The 12,362-nt window shown below is 39.3% G+C and overlaps 1 long non-coding RNA gene across 1 annotated transcript; it reads right to left on the bottom strand.

Annotated features, from left to right (window-relative positions):
* Positions 1-5,554: 5,554 nt before the first annotated feature.
* Positions 5,555-6,487, bottom strand: LOC135343650 (uncharacterized). The gene is made up of 2 exons (XR_010397209.1): positions 5,847-6,487; positions 5,555-5,757 (listed from the first exon to the last, which is right to left on the bottom strand). It is a non-coding gene; the product is annotated as an uncharacterized LOC135343650 (long non-coding RNA).
* Positions 6,488-12,362: the final 5,875 nt, after the last annotated feature.

Raw genomic sequence — 12,362 nt, 5'->3', positions numbered from 1 at the left:
ACTGACGAAGACAAATTTTAACGAGCGTGGGCGAGAGAAAACCTCAATAACTGTCCTCCCACACAGTACTTGGAGCGCATTTACCAGGAACATAATCTGTTATGAACAGTACAGTACAGTGCAGTAGAGTCAGCCTTCGTGAGACCTTTAGTCAGTAGAGGAAGTATGAAAGACTAGAGTAGAGTAGACTATACTGCTGTAATAATTATATCTACTAATCAAGTGGGTCTGTTCTGAACTCAGGAAAAAAAACTGAGCTAAATTTAGATATTTAGTCTCTTTAGTCTTTACTAGGTAAGCCCTCGTCTACGATGTCTCCACGCTTGATTCTGGCTTACTATCTACGATGCTAACAGCTTTTATTTAGAGTTTGCAATGCAATGCGTAGGCATGCTGTAGCTTTTTGCTCTGTCAGGCTCCGCCCAGCTAGTGATTGCCCACGTTCATTTTCACTCGTCTACCACTCGTCTACCGTCACGCGACTTAGCAAGGCAGGCTCTCCTTTTTCTTAGTCTCTTCCTTCTTTCTTTCTTTGTTCCTCCAATTCGTCCCGTATTTTATCTTATTGAACTACAGTGACAAAGAACAGAAAAAGGAGAGGCTACGAAGGAGGCTAAACATTCATGCCCTTGCAAGGCATAACTTGAATAGACTATATTAGGTGTTAGTGGTAAACTGTGTCTACTGTACTTATGATGTAATGTCTGTGTTCTATATTTACTAGTTCTAGTTTAGTTATCGTTTTTGTATAAATACCTGTGTTGTTTATTATGAAACAGAGTTCTGATTTAATGAATTATTGAAGTTATCTCAAAACCATTGTCCAAAAAAGAGTAGTACAGTGAACAATCCATCGGCAATGAGGATTACAATAGCAGCAAAAAATTGAGGGATGTGTTTGAGAGTGAAGTATTGCACATTGCCGTCGTACAACCAAACAGTGTTGGTTGAACCATCGAGATATTCCAAGACCCTGTATTGTAGAGCAGCAATGATACACAATAAAAGTTTAGAACAAGAGAGTAGGACGAGTGTGCTTAGGGCAGCAACTGGGTTCTTGTCCCAGGAGAGGAGATTTGCAAATAGGTTAAAGTATTTGCTCAAAAATAATAAGAAACATTAGAAGAAACAAGTAAGCTGGAAAGACAAGTTGAAGGAGTACTTTTACTTGAGAGTTCATTCCATTGTAAAAGCATGTCTCGATACCCAAGTCAAGATTCACCCATGATACAAAAACTGTTAAAAAGTTGTTATTTGTATTGGGTAAGACAATTGATCTGTTGGCTGCTAGAATATTGGCATAGAAAATGAGGCCATGAAACTTTCCAGTTGCTATAGTCATGTTAAGCAAAACAATTAATTAAGGCAACGAGCAATATACCAGCCAGTGCAAATGGTATTAGTAGAAGAAGGTAAAGATCAGAGCATAGTGTACATCTTGACGTAGCTAACATAAGACTGAGTCTTGGTTTACATTCTCCACACAAGACACCACTTCGATTGTAGGCACACTGTTCGTCAGGGCTGCTTAGACTGATGTTGATGGGTCTTTCTACACAATAGTCAAATGTACAGTTGCTAACAACATACCCTGTTTTGTTGGTAGTATATATAACATACGGTGTTACTTTCCAGCGTTATGGTCACATTTTCCTCAAAACAATTTGTTATCTGATATGGTAGCAAGTCTATATCACAGTCACACTTGCACTCAATTTTGGACTGAATTGGCTTGAGTTCAATAGGACATATGCAGAGTTGAAAAGAAATATAAACAAGTTTTCCTGAAATTCCCAAATTGTTGCATGGACCCTCGGCATAGAGTTTCACTTGAGCAGAGCTGTCTTGTGAGAATTCTACTGTTCTGTCTTAGCCTCGATCCCAGGCCGCACTTCCTTGAAGAGTGGGCCTGGTATCGACTGCTTGCGCATGCGCTAATCTTCCGCCGGTATCTGGCGGATCCGGATAACAACGTTTATGGTCAGTAAAACAATGACGTCACAACAAACGGAAGTGGATTAAAGGAAGTAGATAGAAGATTCCATTGAAGGTTTCTAGCCCATCTGATAGTATTCTGATAGCTACCCTTAGCCTACTATGTTAACAAAAGACTCACAGCCAGCAACAGTGTGGATGACAATCGTCTGAACAGAGTGAAAGCTGACAAGAGCCTATATGGACAGGCCACGCCCATCAAATACTAACTTGGTGAAAAGTCTACTTTACTACTGCTACTGACTCTATCAGAAAGAAAATAGCTGTACAACAAACCTACAGCTCTGTCTCTAGCTAGCTAGCTATAATAGCTCTATGTATGACTTTCAATACTTTGTCAGGATATTTTCGTGATAAATTCAGTATTATTCAGTATTATAGTAGCGATGTCAGACCGATTTTCATTTTTGCTATTTCTAACTCCTATGTATTACTATCTCTTTTGAACACTCTAGGCAAACCAGAAAAACTTTACTGCACTGGATTTGGTCAAGCGAATGCAGAGATACAGAGTTTTGAAGAACACTAGTCAGGGAAAAATTCGTACAAAAATTTACTGCATTTTAATGGGACTTATGAAATTTGTTATTAAATAATAGTTATAGACTGAGTCCAAGGTCTCTATGGGGTTTTGAGACCTGAAGGCCCGAGGCTGTAGCATCTCGAGCGTAGCGAGGGTGCTACTAAGGGCCTGAGGGTCTCAAAACTCCATAGTGACCGTTGGACGAGGCCTATAACTGGTTTAGAATAGTGCTAAGCAAGCTAGGCTATATTAACACAAAGAAGACTCTGAAACCAAGAGTTTCTACAAGCCTCAAGCAACATTAAAGCTTTGCTCTGGCTAGTCTACATAAAAAAACTCACATTGATGCATGAAGGCAGTTTCTGTTTCTTGAGAATCACGCATTGCAAATAAAAAGTTGCTATTGTCATAGTAGTTAGCTCTGCACTAGAGCACTAGCTATTGTAGCTGCAAGAGAGAGATAAAAGCTGCAAAGCGGCACTGCAGAACGCAAAACTTTAAAAAAAATTAATTTTTAATGATGCACTGTATCATCATTACTATGACTTCAACATAAACTGTGTGATGTTGCCATGTTCCATACAAGTTAATCTTGACATCATCTTGCCTGTAGGCATAATCAGTATAATAGACCTACTTAGAAGACCTCAGGTCCATAAGTGAAATAATGGACCTCTCAGTGACCTATCAGATTGCAGTATTACTACAAGCATTTTCTAATACCGGAAATGATCTTAAAGTTAGCATATCTGCTGAACCGCTTGGTCTATTCTCTTTTAAAAAAGTATGAAATGGACACTCAGGACTCAGGAGTTCATATCTGCTGAACCGCTTGGTCTATTCTCTTTTAAAAAAGTATGAAATGGACACTCAGGACTCAGGAGTTAACATTGTAACCATTTGATATCTATTATGAAGTTTATAATGTTTCTGTAATGTATATCTTTATGATGTCCCTATAATAGTATGATGTCTCCTGCTTCAGAGAGTTCTTTTGGATTTAAAGTAACCATGCTATCTTTTCTTTCGTACAGTATATTGTATCATGTTTCAGAACTCTCATCAATGTCCAACTTACGCTTGTATCTGTTTCTTGATCTTTATAAGCAATTTTTCTGTCAATTTCATTTGGTCTAAATAATTCGTTTTTAGTGTGATGTAGATTTAAGGCCATACAACTATAAGTTATAGTTATAGACTAATCACAAGGTTTGTATGGAATATACAGTGCATGATGCCCGAGGGCTTTGCCCGAGGTTTGAATGCACTGTATATCCATACAAACTGTGTGATTGGTCAATAACTGTTTTCTTCTTGCCCGTTGCTATGTGGTTGCTAAGGTATACAATGGTTTATAACTGTGATACAGAACCTGCTATTACATAGGAATGATTGGGAATCATATACAGATCCCTGTGGTTAGGGAAAATGTTAATACAGATGTACAATGGATGTTTTTCACGTGTTTAAATAATATTTAACATGATTGTGTGATAAGGAAAATAAACAAAGAAAATTATTAAGCATGACTTAAGCATGGGGGAGGAGCTGGATGTATGGAAGTGCTGGGATTCTAGCTTTGGCTTCTTCCTAAAGTTCCTTTCGCTTTTTTCAAGAGTAGTATAGGAGCCGCTCGTTTGCTGGGCTTGTTTGCTGCAAAAATTATAGCTTATAGGTGTCTTCCCTTTCGCTTTGTGAGAGTAGTACGAGCCGCTCGTTTCTTGGGAAGTGTGCTGGGCTTGTTTGCTGCAAAACTGGGGGAGGAGCTGGATGTTTCCGTTTTGTGGGTGGATCTTCTTGTAGGAGGGGTTGGTATTGTCAAGGAAGTTGGGGGTGTTGGGTTTATTCCGCGCATGTGTCGAAGCAGCCCACACAGTAGCTGGTAAAGGGTTTTTGGAGGATAAGGATTTCCTTTGTTATTTCGGGTTTCCAGTACATAAAAAGACAACAAACGGTCCAATTGTTTGGCAGTGCCAGATGTTAGGAGCGCTTCAGGTACTGGAACAGTTGGAAAACGCAAATTCCGCTGCTTTATCCAGTCTAAAAAGTTGCGAACAGCCCAAGTAGTAGAGTAATTTGTGTTTTTTGGTGCTTGTTTTTCTGTGTAGCTGTCTAGGTCTTCTTCAGTGGCAGTTTTAAATCGAGATTCAAGTTGAAGTTTTTGTTTCTTTGTCAAAGGACCTGTCAAAGGACCTTCTTCATCAGAGAACCACCCTTCAGGGGCAACATTAAGTTTAAGGTCCATTGAGTAGCCTACACCTAGTCTAGTAGAACTCATTCTCTACTCTACTTGTTCTTTGTATGGCTAATAGCTACATGTAATAATAAATTCAAAATTGCTGTCAATAGCAACATGCAAGAAATCTATGATACAACTCTGTTGACAGCTTCTAATTAATACAGTAGATTACTCTTGTCATTTTTGTGTGCAAATTGAATCAGTTCTTGCAATTTAATAGTTTTGGTAGATTACATTGTTGTCCCTGGAATTCTCTCCAATCTTTCTTGTTTCTTTTCAACAGAGGCTTTCAGATTGCTTCAATAATTACTTTCAGTAACTTCTAAGAACTTCTAAGAAATAAATACAGCTATTGGTACACTTGGCTTGATTTTACTGCATTTCTATTCTCAGCTCCACCCATCTATCCATGCAATATGTGATTCCGCAAGAAATAAAAGCTTATTGTAGCAACTTTTTGCATAATCTGGAGAGAGTTAGAGATGAAAGACATGCTCACTTGTGTTTTTGTTCATTTTCATGTTTGGTTGCCAAAATGATGATCACCTTTGAGAAAAAATCACACACAAAACAAACATCAAATGCTAAAATCATAAAAAACTGTTATAAAAATCAAATTCTACGCTATTTTTTACCCCTGGGAACAGCTGTTGTTTGCTAGACTCTTCCAGGGCTTGCGGAAAGCCCTTCTTGTTCACTCACTTTCTGGTCCCGTTTTTTACCATTGAATAGCCTCGACTCCAGCCCCTTGAATAGTGGGCCTGGTATTTACTGTTGGCGCGTGGGTGGACAATTAATTTATTATTTACCGTATTTTATCTCATTGAACGTTAAAACAGTATTTTATCTTATTGTGATAAAGAAGAAAAAGGAGAGGCTACCTCTCTGTATATACTGTAGACAGAGACAGCTAAGTAAAACATCAGCTCTGTAGATTTATTCATTAACTTGAGGCTCGGATCGGATACACACTCAGGCGACAAGTTAATCTTAGTTAAACCTGTGGGTAAAAAATAAATGTGGATAAGTACAGTGGCTGTGACGTAACATAATGTGAGGACTACTTATTGATTTACACACTAGATTTACCATTGAAAGCACTATCCATTAATACACACTCAAGCAACAAGTCCCTCGGATCGGATACACACAAGTCCTCGGATTGTAAACACATTCAGGCCACACAGTTCTCGGACCAGATACCACGTACTTACTCTGTGACCAATTTTCGCCAAATGTCACAACAATACTTCCTTCCAGAGAGAATGGCACTGAACGTCGAACAGACACACCAACACTTTGAAGATGGCTTCACTCAGAGAAACAAGAGGAGAAATCACCATCACAACACTTCTTTCAGAGAGAGGTGCACTGGTCCTGTCAAGCTTCACATCAATCAAGAAAGGGAGTGTCTGGAAAGCAGATGGACTTGCTCTGGGACTTGCCATAGCCGGTCGGTACGGTACCCACATAAACACCAGCGTACAGACACTTCAACGCCTCCAGCTGCTTGTCTTTCAAGACTAGACCTGGTTTTCCAACACAGGATAACACGTACGCGAGAGCAGAAGAGAAGGTAGCAGCCATTACACAACTTGGACTAGATTTCTTTTTTCAATGACATCATTATAAATGAAACGGATATCAATGTTTTAAAAACTAATGCGGAATAAGAATACTGATAAATATACTGCAATTTACGATTACCCAGATTCTGGGTAATTCTGGCGCATGTATACCAGGCCGTCTTTCTCAGCGGCTTGGAATCGAGGCCAACCAGGCCACAAAAGGCTTGCCTCAAACTTGGCAATCAAATCTAATGAAAGCTACAGTAGAACACTGTCCTGGCTAAGGAGCAGAATTACATTCTCTCTCCTACGCTCTGCCATTCAGTGCATCAGAGGATCCCGCTCCAGTCGTGGACAGCCAGCCAGGTCCCAGAATCACCCCTCAGCGGACCTGGCCAACTCGGAACTAAACTTCAATGAATAAATACATGGTTTTAACTTTTACATGACTTTAGTTTTTTCATTACATTAACCCTGAAAAAAAAAAAAAAAAAAAAAAAAAAAAAAAAAAAAATCGAGGCTAACCATTGAATTACTGTACGAAAATACGCCCACGCACTACTTCCGGTCTTACATCTCTAATTATAGGGAATTTTACAGGAAAATATATCCAATAATTTCTCGCATGCGCAAGCAGTCAGTAGCAGGCCTTCTTTTTGCTTGAAGGCCGGTGAAGGAGGCTAGTTCTGTCTGTCCTTCTTTGAGACGACCAGCTCCACTCTTACTGACAACAGAACTGTGAATTGTGGCATTCAAAGGATTTCCAACTTGGTCAATAGCCTTAACACTGATTTTAAATGTGTATCCCTTTCTTGTAGAAATATTATAGTTATCACTACAAACAATTACTTGAACAGGTCTAGAGGAGATTGATAATCCGGTGGAGGACTTTATGGTGTTCTTTATGTAGTCCAGTAATATTCAGCATTTTGATTTGCTGTACACCTGTCCAACAGACCTCCATAGATATCTGCTCTTGACTGGGTAGCTGTGTTGTTTGTCATGAATGTGTTGAAATAGTTTCGACTGAAGTACTTGAGTGATACATCTAAAGTCATTGTTTGAGAGAAGCAATCAGCAAAAATGGTGCGAGTAGCTGCACTGCAGGTGTCAGTATCATCTGCCACAAATATCCCCCCTCCGTACTCATTTGCTGTATCATTTGCGGACAAAAAATTCAGCATGTCAATTTTGTGAACAGGAAAATGAGCACAATTTAAAAAAAGTATTAGATCTATCTACAATCAATCTGTGCATGCATCAACCTTTGCCAACTGTCCCAAACTAGCCTAGCCTCGATCCCAGGCCGAGTTTTCGATAAAAGCGAAAACTCGGCCTGGGATCGAGGCTAAAACTAGCCTAGACTGTCCCAGATTTAGATCTAGCACCCCTGTCCCTAAAAGAAACTGTTATTCACCTCAGATATCCCGGATTTTCAAGGTTACTGCTCTTGAGCTGGATTATTAAACTCCAATAAAGGCTTAGCAAGCCTGAAAAGGCTTGAAACTACTGCTAAATAAGAGTAATCCTCAGCTTTAAACAAGAAAACTTCGAGAAAACTAGTCTAGTGATGCTTAGTCATCACAGTTCAATAAGTGGGCGGGGCTCACTTACTGAACTACCATTGTCCCACACCCTCCACTGCTAGAGCCATCACTTGCTATTAATCGTTAGGCACCTCCAACAACAGATGAAGCTGTGACTAAGGCTATAATTATATATAGAGCTGAGTCAGTTCCAACGTTACAGTGCGCTAGCATATCCCGTGCATGGTGTCGACTAGCTAGCCCAGTCATGCCACAATTTCACACAATATACATGCAGTGCCATCTCTTGTTTTGTTAAACTGTAAGTGCAGAGACACAGACAATAAAGCAAGATTAAATATTGCTTTACCTAGCCTCGATCCCAGGCCGATCCGTCTCCAATTGAACGCTAGGTCGCCTTATTTTTCAACTTCCTTCTATTAAAAAAAAATCGGCCTGGGACCGACTTGCTTTACCATGCAGAACAGTCGTAAGTACTATAACGTTTCATTTTATTTCACTGTTATACAATAGCTATTTGTTACTTCTCTTTATATAGCAAATATGACTTGAGGATGTCAGAATGTACCGAATGTATCCTGCAGCTGGCTGAGAGTAATCTACCGTATTACTAGAATGTTTTGTGAGCATCAAACATTGCAAACTTTGCAGGGTTGATCAATAAAATCTGCAAAACCTAAATTAATTATTACTGGTAAATACACATGATCCTTGGCAGAACGCAATAGTTAGATCGCAAAGGGTAAACTTTTCTGCTGATTTGGCTCATTCGCAAAGGTTTTTCACCCGCAAAATATATAGTAATACGGTATATCAGATGCGTTACTAGATCTTTATACACTCAGACTGTTGCCAAGAAGTGTTAATTCATGGCATTAATAATTTCCACAGTCCTTGTAAAAAACTTCAAGTCATTCTCCGTGGATCACGAAAGCTTTAATGGAAAGTTAATTACATGTACAATAATCGACAGCGTGTAAGCAAGTACAAATGGAAACCAGAGAAAGAGTATAGGACAGTCAATCTAGTGATTCTAGTATCATGATCTTATTTTGTAATTACTAAGCTCATCACATGCATATCACAATCACAGATGATTCTATGCAGCTATATAATTATAATTATATACTTAGCCTTTTGTATTCATTTGCTAAGAAATCACTTTTTTATAACTCAAAATTGTTCAATGATTTTGGGAATCTTTCAGCTGCCATCACTTGAATTCTGTGGATCGAAAATCAAAAAAATGTTATGGTTTTCTGAAAGCTTAGAAAGAGACCTTTCAAATGATACCATCAAAGTTGATATTCGAGAGATAAAGTATTTGCGAATTTTGCGAATTTACTCACGGGAACGTAAAACTATTGCTGGTGAATTGAACCCAAGGCCACTCACAGGAACGTAAAACTATATTACCAGTGAATTGAACCCACTCACGGGAACGTAAAACTATATTACCAGTGAATTGAACCCACTCACGGGAATGTAAAACTATTGCCAGTGAATTGAACCCACTCACGGGAATGTAAAACTATTGCAGGTGAATTGAACCCACTCACGGGGAACGTGACGAAATTTTGGATTGAAAAACATCATTTGAAAGCAATTTTCAGAAATCATAAAAATGTTGACATTGGATCAACTGTACTGAAGTTATGGCTGTTGAAAGACACCCCCCCCCCCTTGTGTTTAATCAGGAATCTTTCAGCTGCCAGCGAAAATCAATGAATACAGATTAATTTTTATGAAAACTTAGAAAGAGATCTAGACCTTTCAAATGATACCATCAAAGTTAATATTGGAGAGATAAAATTATTTGCCAATAATTATTGTCGGCCCATGGTCCGAGGTCGAAAAATGACAAATCAGAGTCATGACGAAATTTTGGATTGAAACACATAATGTCAGTACAGTTGATCCAATGTGTCAATATTTTTATGATTTTCTGAAAGCTTAGAAAAATTCCTTTCAAATGCAATTCAAAATTTTGTCGCGCCCCTAATTTGTCATTTTTCGACCCGGACCATGGTAAATTGGCAAATACTTTTATCTCAAATTTGATGGTATCACTTGAAAGGTCTCTTTCTAAGCTTTCAGAAAACAATAACATTTCGGATTTTCGATCCACAGAATTCAAGTTATGGAAGCTGAAAGATTCCCAAAATCATTGATTAAACGCAAGGTGGGGGGTGAGATTGGATCAACTGCACTGAAGTTATATAGCTGTTGAAAGACACCCCCCCCCTTCCGTTTAATACAATCATGATGCTAATAATTATTAAAACTGTGTACACATAGTAAATCAGAATAACAAGTTTAATAATTATCTGTAAAATTAATAATTATAAGTGTTCTAATTGAGTGCAAAAACTAGAAGGTGTGAACAGGATTAAAGGATAATTTTATTGTGTGAGTTTGTACGTATACATGTACTAAACAGGACAATCTAAAACTGTGTGCAGAGTAAATCAATCTGTGAATATAAGTGTCATAATTGAGTACAGAAACTAGAACAGGATGTGTGAGTGTGGTACTAAACACACAGGAGAGGCTATACTAGGAAAGTGTTGAGTGTCCATAATTATTGTGGAACTCTGTCGACAATGTACTGACACACCCTAACAGCCACGTCTCCTCTCTTGAGATCCAGTAAGATGATCAACAGAGCTCGGAACGTGGCAACAAGAGGGTTGGGGGCACGCCACAGCTTCAAAGCTTTCGCCATTGCAGTTTGAATGTCTCGTTTGACAGCTAGATCATGAAGGTGAGTTTGTTGGCCGGGAGTCAAGCGTAACTGGTCGAGATAGTTCTCTAGATTATCGAAGTAGCCGGCTAGGATATAAATGTCGTGTTCTATGACCTCAGTGTCCAGCTGTGTGTCACTGACTCCAGTCCTCCTCTTTAGAGCAGCCAGTGTTAGACCACTCACCACTGATTCACCTGATATATGGGCGGAAAAAACGAAGGTCAAATTATAACACTAACAATGCATGTAAACTCGAAGTATTAAAAATTAGCAACTCAATGACATCATGCACTGACAATTAATACAAACAATGCGACCTATATAACCTAGCTATGACGAGTAGTTAATATAATACATAAATACACAAGTAATACACATTAATTAGTACAGCATGTGCATTATTGTCATGATCAGCTGTTGCTGTATAATTATGAGCAGTACCTTCAGTATGTGCGGTTTGGGTGACTGCTTCTCTGACTTGAGTCCCCTCACTCACTGACCAGTCCTCAATGGTTGGAGCTGCTCCAGCCACCACAGGGAGAGAGGCTGGGCGTATAATTATATAGAGAGTGTACATTTTCATAGTGAACACAATTTTATTATTGTGCAAGGATAATTACAAGCACTTTAATTAGCGTCACTCCACAAACCAAGTACATATGGACGTATACTAGCTATTTGGAGGTGTTTAATTACTCAATGTGGACTTCAGATTAAACATCCTATATACATGCACCAAGTAAAAATTGTTCCAACATACATTCAGCAGTACCTGTGCTTGGACAGTTTGCTGATGGTCTGTGGGCTAGTAGTAGATCATCACAAATCTCCTTAGCAGCAACACCAGCCAGTTCCTATAATTATAGAGACCAAAATTAATAATTAGCAAATCGAAACACTATATATGCAGGCGTGCAATAATATTCAATACCTCATGCAGCAAGAAAAGATTAATTGCGATGCACACATCAACGTAGCCAAGCAATCCTTTCAACTCACGAGAGGGTTTCGTCCAGCAAACACACTAAGTGGATCCAGAATTCTTCTCAGTGCTTCACCACTGGAATCTCCGGTGCTTTTCCAGACTTTTAGAACTTCATCGAGATTATTGCAGTCTTGAAATGCAGCGCTGGCATTCTCAGTAATAGCTGTACGTACGATATCAGCCAGTCGAGGATTCTTGTTCAAACAAGTTGCAAGGGCCGAGATGAATCGAGCAGACAGTTCTTTGTGTGCTGGATTGAACAGAAGCTGTAGATTATTCTCACCGAGATCAGCGTACACTTCAGCTTGGACCAGATCACTCAATCGCAAGTTCTTTGCTGTTTCAGTTGATACGACAAACATTTTTTGGTTGCTTACGCTTTTAGCGAGGGACTTGAGATCAAAGACGTGTGTATCTTCCAGAGGGTAGGTCACACTGTGAGGAGGAAGGAGGGCCTCCTCAGTGACTACAGTAGAGCATAACTCAGTGGAGGTGTCAACAACTTTCTTCATCACAGTAGAGCGCAGCTTGAAGAGATCCAGTGAGAGATGGTGAGCTTGAATCAAAACGACTGCTTTTTTCTTGTCAATGACCTCCACCAAAACTTTGATACCGTCATCAGTGCTCCAGCAAACACCAGTCTTCCAGACCGAGCAGTGATGTTGTAGGGAGGGGGAGGGGATATGAGCTTTGATCACCGGAGCAAGACGAAGCGAGAGGGATAATCGAAGCAGAAGAACATGTAGAAATCGAGCGTCT

Source organism: Halichondria panicea, chromosome 11, assembly GCF_963675165.1.
Source record: "Halichondria panicea chromosome 11, odHalPani1.1, whole genome shotgun sequence".
NCBI lineage: Eukaryota > Metazoa > Porifera > Demospongiae > Suberitida > Halichondriidae > Halichondria > Halichondria panicea.
This window is presented reverse-complemented; position numbering and strand designations above follow the sequence as displayed.